The 10702-nt window shown below is 30.7% G+C and overlaps 1 long non-coding RNA gene across 1 annotated transcript; it reads right to left on the bottom strand.

Moving 5' to 3' along the window:
* Positions 1-7007: 7007 nt before the first annotated feature.
* Positions 7008-9610, bottom strand: LOC103502438 (uncharacterized). The gene is made up of 3 exons (XR_540550.3): positions 9424-9610; positions 7711-7836; positions 7008-7508 (listed from the first exon to the last, which is right to left on the bottom strand). It is a non-coding gene; the product is annotated as an uncharacterized LOC103502438 (long non-coding RNA).
* Positions 9611-10702: the final 1092 nt, after the last annotated feature.

Genomic DNA, 10702 nt, shown 5'->3' with positions numbered 1-10702 from the left:
ATGTCATAGACCGTTTAGGTAGAGTTTTGAATGGGGTTGATAGGTAAACACTTGCACGCTTCCTACGGGTGGGCCGAATGTGTGGTCATTGAGTGAGAAATGGTTCTATCTCTGTGACATCTGAATCAAAATGAATACGAAGTTTTTTCCCACTGTCCTCAATTTCAACCTCACCGTCAACGACATCTATTGGCTCCTCTAAATCAATCTCAACCTTCTTCTCCAACACGTCGATTGGCTTCTCTAATTTAATATTAAACCTCAACCAATGAGGAGTATCGACGGTGTGAACATCTTCATCGCCCTATGGAAGCTCATAATGCATTAATGTGGATAATGATAGAAATTAAACATCAATATTAGCAAGAACATGGAACCAAACCTTCTTTTTAAGTTCAATGTGTTTCGCCCCATTACTTGTGTCATCCTTCTTTAGCATCCTCAACCAATGAGGGGTACCGACGGTGTGAACATCTTCATCGCCCTATGGAAGCTCATAATACATTAATGTGGATAATGATAGAAATTAAACATCAATATTAGCAAGAACATGGAACCAAACCTTCTTTTTAAGTTCAATGTGTTTCGCCCCATTACTTGTGTCATTACTTGTGTCAACATCTTCAGTCTTAGCATTATCCACTTCTTCACTTTCTAGTGTATGATCTACTAAGCCTTCAAACCCCTTGCGGTCTCCTTCGTCACCCTATAGAACCTCAAAATGAATTAGTGTGGATAACAATGGAAAGTAAAACATCATGATTAGCAAGAACATACAAACTTAACGTATGAGTAATTACCAAATATGAAACAACTAACGTCAATACAATTAACAGTTTGATTCCGAACCTTTCTTTGAAGTCCAATGTGTTTCAATATGGTTGACATCATGCCCTTCAATTCGTCAATATCTTATTTTATACTAGTAAGTTGCCCTTCAACAACCGCTACTCGATCTTGGAGATTCCGAATAGCCTTTTTCATCTTAGACTTCGACTTCTGTTACTTACTCTTTTTGAAGTCATCTTCATCATTAACAACTTCTCTTCCTCTTTTTGAACCACCATTCTTCGACTGAACAATGGTAGATGAGCGGAGGTTTTCAAAAAGTTCACCTGAAGCAATTTTCAACTGCACCTCTTCAGGTGTCATCTCAATGACCGCCTTAATTATCAACTACAAAGAGAAAAGACAAAAGTATTTAGGATAAAGAAATAAGCACAAAATCATGCGATCCTTAAGTTAGTTACTATTGCTTGCTACTTACCATTGGGGAGTCAAACACCTAGCTTATAGTTTGGGACTTTGGTGATTGTTGGTACATCCACTTCAGCATTTGTGGTATGGTATCATCGTTTACTTTATCTACACCACATCCAATGATGATTGGTATAGACTCATATGCCCAAACCTATTCCACATTTGACAAACAAATTTAGGAAGTGCCACAAGATATATATAGATATATAAAAAGTGGTTTCACGATCGTTTAAATATAACTAAACGATCGTTTAAAAACAACTAAACGATCGTTTAACATAACTCAACGGTCGTTTAAAATAACTCAACGATCGTTTAATTTTAAATGTATGCATAAGTTTTGAAGTAAGAAGTAAGAAGTAGCATACCTATAATGCATGCGAAAATCCATTGATAGTATATTTTTTTGTCTTAGTTGATTTCTTCTTTCCCTTGGCATATTCCTTGTCCAAGGCTCTTTTCAAGGCACTTCGCGTGCGTCCCAAAACAATCTCGCCCCAATCATAATTATTAAATGTATTCCAATCATCAGCAATCTTGAAAAAAATCAATGTCGACTTTGGTTCGCCTATCTTTTCCTAACAAAGATAGCTCTATAAAGTAGACTAAAGCTAATTTCACAATATCATCGTCATCACCCTCGTATTCCAAAAATATATCCTCTAAGTCGCTTACATAAATACACTTCTTGTCTTTGAAAAACTTCTCCAATAATCTACTATTCCCAACCAACTGAATAGACTCCTCTTTAGGACCCCATAGACCCGTTATGATGTTAAACTCTCTCCTACCGAAAGTATAAACAACGCCCTCTAGTAAGAAACTTATATAATCCTTTCCTTCATCTTCCACCTCCCTTAACAATAAGTAGTGGATGAGTGGCCCATTAAAGACAATATTTAGGTCCAAAAAGTGTCCAAACTTTGTTTTCCTAAATAAGGCTAATTGATCGGGTTTGAGTTTGGTCTTAATATTATGTGTTGTCTTTTCTAAATGAGACAAACAACTTACTAGGGCATAAAAATGACGGAAAGGATTAATCTTGTACACGGGTCTATCGGTCGATGTCGATGTCATAATTGAAGCCTGAACAAAAATGAACAAATTCAGAGTTAAAGAAGGGATCCAAAGAAAAAGGAGCAAAATGCCAACTATATTTAACTTCAATTCATTTCACTATCCATTTAACTTTCTAAGAACCTAAACCAAACTTTGACTAAACTAATTTCCATAAAATAATTCGATTCCAAAAAAGCCTAAACCAGACGGATGAAACTCACAACAAATACCTAAACAAAACATTTATAGCAAATAAATTGAAAATGGGTTAGAGATAAAACTCACTGAAATAAGAGAAAACACTCAAAGTTGATTGAATGGTTCGAAAAGGAGAAGCGATGAATTGCACTGGAGAACCGACAAACGACAAGAAACAAACAGTCGGAGTATCTTTGAAGAGCAGAGCGGGAAATTTCAAAAGCCAAATTGTCCTAAAACTCTTCATTTTAAAAAAGTTATCCCAAAAGTCATTTAACCCTCCTTTTTTAACCTATTTTTGTCAATTTCCCTAATTTCTGCTATATAGTTTAGTATAACTTTAGGTGTTAAAGTGTCACTCACATACTTTTTATTCGTTTCAGCGGTTAAATTTAAGTTGTTTTAAGAGGCAAAGTGCTCACTTAAAGTGTCACTTCAGAGACTGCGTGACATAAAAGATATTTCAGGTTCATATTTTTATTCTTTATTTCATTTCAGTTTTGATTTTCTATGGTCTTTTAGTTATGTGCCTTCTAATAGAGTGTGTTAGTCATACACACATGAGAACTAAGATTCTTTTATTGATTAAGTTTCATGTTCCGTGGCATTCTTTTTGTTTTTGCTTTCAACAGTTGCTTGTGTTAATCCTTTTTATTGTGAGTTCTAGAGACAATATTAGTTTTGTTTTAGGTTATAACAATAACATTGGATGAATGGTCTGACGATGAGATTGATGCAATTAATGATATATTTTGCCATAATTATCTTAATCTTTAGCATAATTATATTAATATTTAGCATTTTAATCTGTTTTCATTTTTACTCTGGTCATCTGATTCTAGTTTGGTATTCGATTGAGTTGAAAAGAATTGAGATTGATCTAGTTTATTTTGTTCTTTAGATAGTTTACTTTTGATGTAATATTGGTTGGTTGAACACTAATGGAATTCTTAACTCATGGATGTAGGTTGAAATTTCTCCAAAGAAAAATTCAAGGCTAGAGAATGGAGCTTCGACTTGAACCCATCATGATGAAGGAAAAGAATCGTACCAAAAGTTTTGAAACTTACAACTACTAATTCAAAGAAAGTTGCACTATATTACCATAAAGAATTTTTTTCACTTTTTATTTCGTTAGGTATACAAAATTTTGGTGTTATTCTACCGGTCACTTGTGATAATAGGTTGGAACATACGTGGGGATTGCTAAGTAAGCTCATTAAAATTAGATAATGATATTTATTGTTATTTTTTGTTAGGTGATTGATGTGTGGAGAAAACATTGGAGCAACACATATATGTGCCATGTGGGATAATTTTGGTATTGCTACAATTTGAACATCTTTTTTTATCCTATCAAAATTTTGGAATTCTTAACAATTTGGATGAATGTGAATTATATCTTTCTAATATGGCAAATTACGACTTGATCTATAAATATCTATATGATCATATATTGATTTTACAAATTACGACTTTCTATATTGTTATTAATAGCTCTACAAAAACCGCTATTAGAAGCCAAAGACTTTTTGCTACGACAGCATTCATAAAACACTACAAAAAATTGTTTCTAGCATTTCTTTTTCAATGTTATTAAAATAGCTATCGAAACAATTTGATGACGTTTTTTTAACGCAAAAAAAACGCTATAAAATATCTTTTATTATGTTTTTCCAACGTTATTGAAAACGCTATTGAAACATTTTATAGCGATGTTCCAACGCAATAAAAAATGCTATCAAAATGTTTCGATAACATTTTTGCTCACGTTATAAAATACATTTATAGCATCATATTTGTGCTATTGTTTGGAACATATTATAGCGTTTTGTATAACAAAGAAAAAACACTATTAAAAGTCATGGACTTTCAATAAATTCGGCTACAACAGCATCTCGAAAATAAACGATAGCATTTTTTTATGATATCGTAACTGATATTTCTTGTAGTGCAACAACATTATTCGAAGACAACACGACATGTCTACCCAAATAAAAGGAGGTTATATTAAAGATGATAGAGCAAAACACATCTCACCAAAGCTTTTCTACACTCATAATCTTGAAGAAAATGACGACATCACAGTACATGATGACCTGATAAACTTATTTACAAAATCATTACTTATTGCAATTTTTGAAAAGTTCATGTACAATATTGGAATGCATCGACTCAAAGAACTCGATGTTTGCATGAGGGCGAGTGGAGTAAGTTGTATTTTTGTAAGTTTATAAATTACATGAAATATGTACTATTTTTCCTTCACTAAGATTTTTTTCTCATTGGATTTTCTCAATTAAGGTTTTAATGAGAAATATTTCATATAACTAATGAGAATCTAAAGGGAGTATTATAAATACTATTAATATATAGATACCCATTAGTATGCTTAGTGACCATAGCCACATGTCAATTCATTAATTATCCAACACTCATATCAGTGTCTATAAGATACTCACTCAGCCATACAATCCACCTCATGCTTGCCAAATTGCCTATAAAAGGTGACATTTTGTGGATTTGTAAAAACATACCAACATTAGAGGATTTTCCAAATTACTTGGAGAAAGTGGAGAAATTTTGAGTTTTGTTTATAACTTCTTAATTTCTTAATTTTTCTTATTTATTTATTTATTTATTTAATATATTTTATTATTTTAATATTATATTTTTTCTATTTTTCGTAATGTGCCTCGTTTTTACTACAATTTTGAATTAACTTCATATTTTACTTTTTCATTCTCATTTTTATGCCTAATAACAATGCAAACAAAATTAGATGAGCTACTAAAAAAGTAATGAAATATTGTAAAACGGAAAAGAAGAAAAAAATCAGATTGACCGTATTCTGAGCTTTAATTATAAATAAAATAAATTTACTGCAAAAGAAAAAGAAAAAGACCGCTATGAAAATTAAAGAAGAAAAATGAAAGAATGAGCATTGATTATCATCAAAAAAAAAAAAAAAAAAAAAAAAAATCTTTGTGTAAATGAAATAAAAACCTACGTTTGAAACCACTAATGGATTCTGAAGAAGAAAAAAAAGTATGATGAGAAAAAAAAATTAAGTTTATGTAAATGAAATAATAACTTACATTATTTCATGAGCATGATTATTTTCCATGAAAAATTCATCAATTTTGTATTCACAACTTTACTAAAAGCAAGTAAGCATGGCTACCAAAATAAAAATGACAAATATTACAATCAAAATTGAAAAGAAAATGATGCATTGAGTAAATATTTTGAAAAAAGATATGACCACGAAAAAAGAACTCACGCTTGTTCATATATTCACAAAGTTATTTATTAAAAAAAAATAAAACATGTCCACCAAAATAAAAATGACAAATATGGTTAACAAATTTGAAAGAAAAATTAAAAGAAGTAAACATTGCTTCTAAAATTAACAAACATGGTCCAATTTTACGTTTATGAGAGAGCTTTATTTCATAACATATCTTACACAAAGTTTTTCTGGTGGGTGCCAATGAATATTTTCATTTGATCGAAAAATGACAAATTAATTATAAATAAGCTAAGTTACGAATGGGTTGTACTTGATCTAAGGAATACTTTGAAAATAGAACAAATCTGCTTGTTGGTAACTCATAATTAAATCTAAGAAATACGTACAAATAAGAACTTTGAAAAGAGATGAAGTAACTTCTAAGTTTGGCAGTAAATTATTCTTTTCTATAACTTTGAACCGAACCTGACCTACAATACATAAACATATATATAATTCTCAACAATCCACCCCATAAGAAGATAAGGCCTTATCCATATTAAGAACTAATGTAATAGGTGTTGAAATTTAGCAACTCATATTTTATTTAACATCATTCCTTATTGCAAGAATAATTATGAGCACTAGTAAAGAAAATCATAAACAATGATCGTGTATCTCAAAAAAGAAAGTTCAAATCCTACTAATCCACTACCTATCCATCTCCATATTGGCGAAAGAAGGTAGATGACATATATTTCAACTCGGTATTCCACCTAATTCATGATAACACACTCCTTTACTGTAACAACTCAAGCATCAGTCACAGGTAGCAATTCAAGTAATGTTTTCACACGGAGGCATAACATAGCAAAATTCCAAACCATAAGCAAGTAATTGGATTCCAAATTACGAATAGAAAACAAAGCATGTTGAATTCAGGAGAAGAAACTTAGAACCAAACAAACAATAGATCTATATCGCTAATTAACCAGGTTAAACAACAAATACAACCAGGTTAAAATACCAAAAAACTGCAACAAGAAGTAGAAGATTATTTAGAGAAGATTTCATCTCATTTTCTATCATCCCTAAACATTCAAATCCTTTTACTGAAAATCTATCATATAGATAGGAGTGGGGTGTAAGTTCATTCATATATAATAAAAGGTGAAATTCAAGGCTTTCTTCATAATGTGAAGTTGGTGTCCAATATATAGATAGAATGTATAAATAAACCAATTATAACCCAACAACAAAGAAGAAGAGGGAGGGGTTGCCAAGATACCATTAAATGAGAAAAGTGTGTTTGATCATCAACATGATTTTTGCTAAAAAAAAGGAAAGTTAAAAGGCTAGAAACACAATTCAACAAAAGGATCTATCAAATTACACAAGCACTCTTTGCATTCTTAAGATGATGCTAGGAGTTTGGTTGCCCAATCTATATTCCTGGTAATGACCAAATTGGATCTAGCCAGAAGAGGTGCAACTTGGATCACAAACAAAATGTATAAGTAATGTCATTTAATCAGCACAGTCTGCAATAATGGATAACATTTCTAAAAACTCAAGAGAATGATCAAAGAACAATATCATTTAAAAAACAGCAACAAACCTTAATAGAAAGAAGAAAAGAATTGAACGTCTTCTGTCTTTTAGGTTACCTATCCTTTGATCTGATTTTGTCAAACTCATCAATGCAAACAACACCTCCATCAGCCAAAACCATTGCACCTCCTTCAAGATAAAACTCTTGCTGGATTGCAAAAACAAGTAAAAATAATAAGGCAGCTTTTGGAATGGAATAAAAACATCCACATTTATTGAAAAAAAATTTATAGAAAACAATGCAAAAAAAAACTTCAAACCAATATAAGCAGAAAGCAAAATAAAATTGAGCACTCACAGAACTACTGGTCATCTAATGCAGTTTAATTAAATCCTCAAATTAAAGTTACCTTGTGCAGAAATGGTTTCATCTTCATGTTCTTCAATTGATTTTTCTCTTCTCCTATATTTCATCTTCATATCTTTCTATATTAGGTTCTATTGTAGATATTTCAACCATCTTCGAAAGTAGTTATCTGTTATATAATTATGTATTAATATACACAAATATACTTTATTTGAAAATGCTTGTTCCAATGTAAAAATTGTAGGACTGATAGAAATATTTCCATGGGAGACACCAAATGAAGACAATTGACAAGAAATTCAAGTACAAAACTAATTCTCATGGAGACACTAATTCAAAACCAAAACATGCCAGCATTACAAAGGAATACAATGTGGGCGTCACTAAAGAATAGTTTTCTCTGATGTCATTGGGGAATTAATACAAACATAACAGAGTTCAAACTTTATATTTGGGTTCAGTAAAACCTCAAAAGAAATGGGAAGATGATGGAATTAAAACTTAGACTCAATATGTTGTCAATTATAGTTTGAAAAACTTGCAGTTGTAACTCCAAAGTGATAACAAGGCCCTTGCTTGCCCATATCCTTCTCTTCCTTTTAAAAACTTCTCCTCAAGTAGATAAAGCAAATTACAAAACAAAAAAGCTGGGCAAAAAACTAATTTATTCACAAAAATGATACAAAAATGCGAAAATATATATATGATTGGTTTTTTTCTACAAGCTATTAGGCATAAAACCCTTTTCTGAAAGAAACCCAGAAAAGGAAAATGACATAAAAAAGCAATAGCTCAAAGACCCAAAAGGGATTTGCCTCAAAAAGTCTAAAAAAAAACCCAATAAATAAATAAAAGAGAAATGAAAACATAAGAATAAGAAGAAAAAGGGAAAACCAAGCTATTGTGAAAATGCTTGTTGAAATAGGATTTCATGATTGGTTTTATTCCAGGTTTCCCCATCTCACTTTTCTTGTGATAGGTTATAGCATTTTGTAGATTCTAAGCTTCTAATTTCAAACTATTGATTATTTTTTTCAATGATTTTTGTTAAGAAAAGTCATGCTCAATGAAAGAATAAGATAACTACAAAGTAACACAAAAAAGAATAATAATATTGCTTTACATCCAAACTTATGAGATTCAAGTAAAAATCAATTAAAAATCAACTAAAAATCAACCAAATGCTTCATTGAGGCATTTCATCAAACACATTGTAGGCTACCAAAATGGTTCATCACATAGCCAACAATATATTTCACAAAACCATTGATATACCTTTAAAGAATCAAAAAAATAGTTAAAATATGTTTTTGAGTTACGGTACCTTTAAAGAATCAAACACATTGTAAGCCATGTATCTTGATGAACATATGTGATAGATTTTCTACTCAATTTTTCAACCCCTTTGTCTCTCTTTTCCAACATAAACTAAACCCTAAGAATTTTATCCAAAACATCAATAAATTTGATAATAATAATGATAATAATAGTAACAATAAGAACAATGGAGTTAAGAATTTGAGTATGCCTAGGAGGAGAAAGCCACTAGTTGAAACTTTGGAGGAATGATTAAGATCATAAAATCAAATTGATGCATAGAGAAAGGGAGAGGCAAAAAAGACAAGAAATCGATGCTCTTTATGTCTTTAGGAACCCTACTTTCTCTTGAATTTATAAAGATAATTTGTGGGACTGTGCACAGGGGAAGAGATAAATGAAGGGAGAAGAAATGGAAAATGAAAGATCAAGAACTCACCGGCAACGATATGGGTCTTCTCACTGTGGGTCTCTGTCACCGAGAAGAAAGGATGTGGAGATGAGAAGAATGGGGTTAAGGTTGGGGTTTTTGCCGTGCGTCGTTAGTGAGGGGAGGGATTTTGAAGAAGGAAAATGGAGTGTGTGGGAAGAAGGAAAGATAGGGATTTTGAAGAAGGAAAGTGAGGTATTTTGAAGAGGTAAGTGAGCAATTTTTCTTTTTTTTTTTATTTTAATAAAAAAATATTTAATTAATTTTTTTAATGTCCTTACATATTATGACAGCAAATAACTGTCATGTATTTGGGCATTCCGAAATTAACGTCTTTTTCTGCTAAAAATCCGCTTTTTGACAATTGATGACAGTTATTTGTTCCATCCTTTCAATTTGGGATGGAACCATCTGTCATAATATGGGGTTTTTCTTGTAGGGGGAATACGTTGATAATTGAATAAATGTGTTTTGTTGGTAACACTTAATTAAATTTAAGGAATAGTACAAATAATAACTAACCACAAGGGTATAATAGTCTTTTTGTTAGAAATAAGGGGCAAAATAGGAAGGTAAAGATTCTACCCATTTGACTCCTTTTATATATAGTAAAATAATAGGAGATCAGTGTAAATATTCAAACCATTTGATCTTTAATAAATATTATATGTCAATTAATAAACTATACTTATCTTGAGAATCGATAACATTTATCATCCATAAAACAAACCTATAATTGATAAGTGAATTAGGTAATCAATCGTAACACTTAAAAATGGGTTATTTTTAATCCACTCATTGCAAAGTAATCATAGCACACCATAACATAGGGAAAAAGGGTTTTAGGATATAGAGATAGATGGTTTTCTAAATGAAATTAGAAATGAAAAAAGAAATTAAGAAGCTTTGGAGTATATTTCGAGATTAAAATCTATCTTGCAGTCTTGTTATAATAATTTAAGTGCTCCAAAAACCCTCTCTTCACTGACAATTGTTGGAATATATATAATAAAGTTAAATTACAAATAAATTTAATCCATCAATTTTAACTGTGAAATCAATTTTAGATTTTTACCCTATTTGATTATCCTGAATCCTAATAAATAATATTGAATCGAAAGTTTAAATTAAAGTCCTACCAAACGTAAAATTCAATTTTACGATATATTTTAGTTAATTTCTAAAAAGTTTTAAGTATATGGCAATCCTACCTATTAATTTAAAATTTTAAAGTTCAAAACCCTATTATAAATTTTCTCAAGTTCATACTGTTTTTAGTTTTATATGT

Source organism: Cucumis melo, chromosome 8 (assembly GCF_025177605.1).
Source record: "Cucumis melo cultivar AY chromosome 8, USDA_Cmelo_AY_1.0, whole genome shotgun sequence".
Taxonomy (NCBI): domain Eukaryota; kingdom Viridiplantae; phylum Streptophyta; class Magnoliopsida; order Cucurbitales; family Cucurbitaceae; genus Cucumis; species Cucumis melo.
The sequence above is the reverse complement of the archived record's forward strand: the minus strand, read 5'-3'. Positions and strand labels throughout refer to the sequence as shown.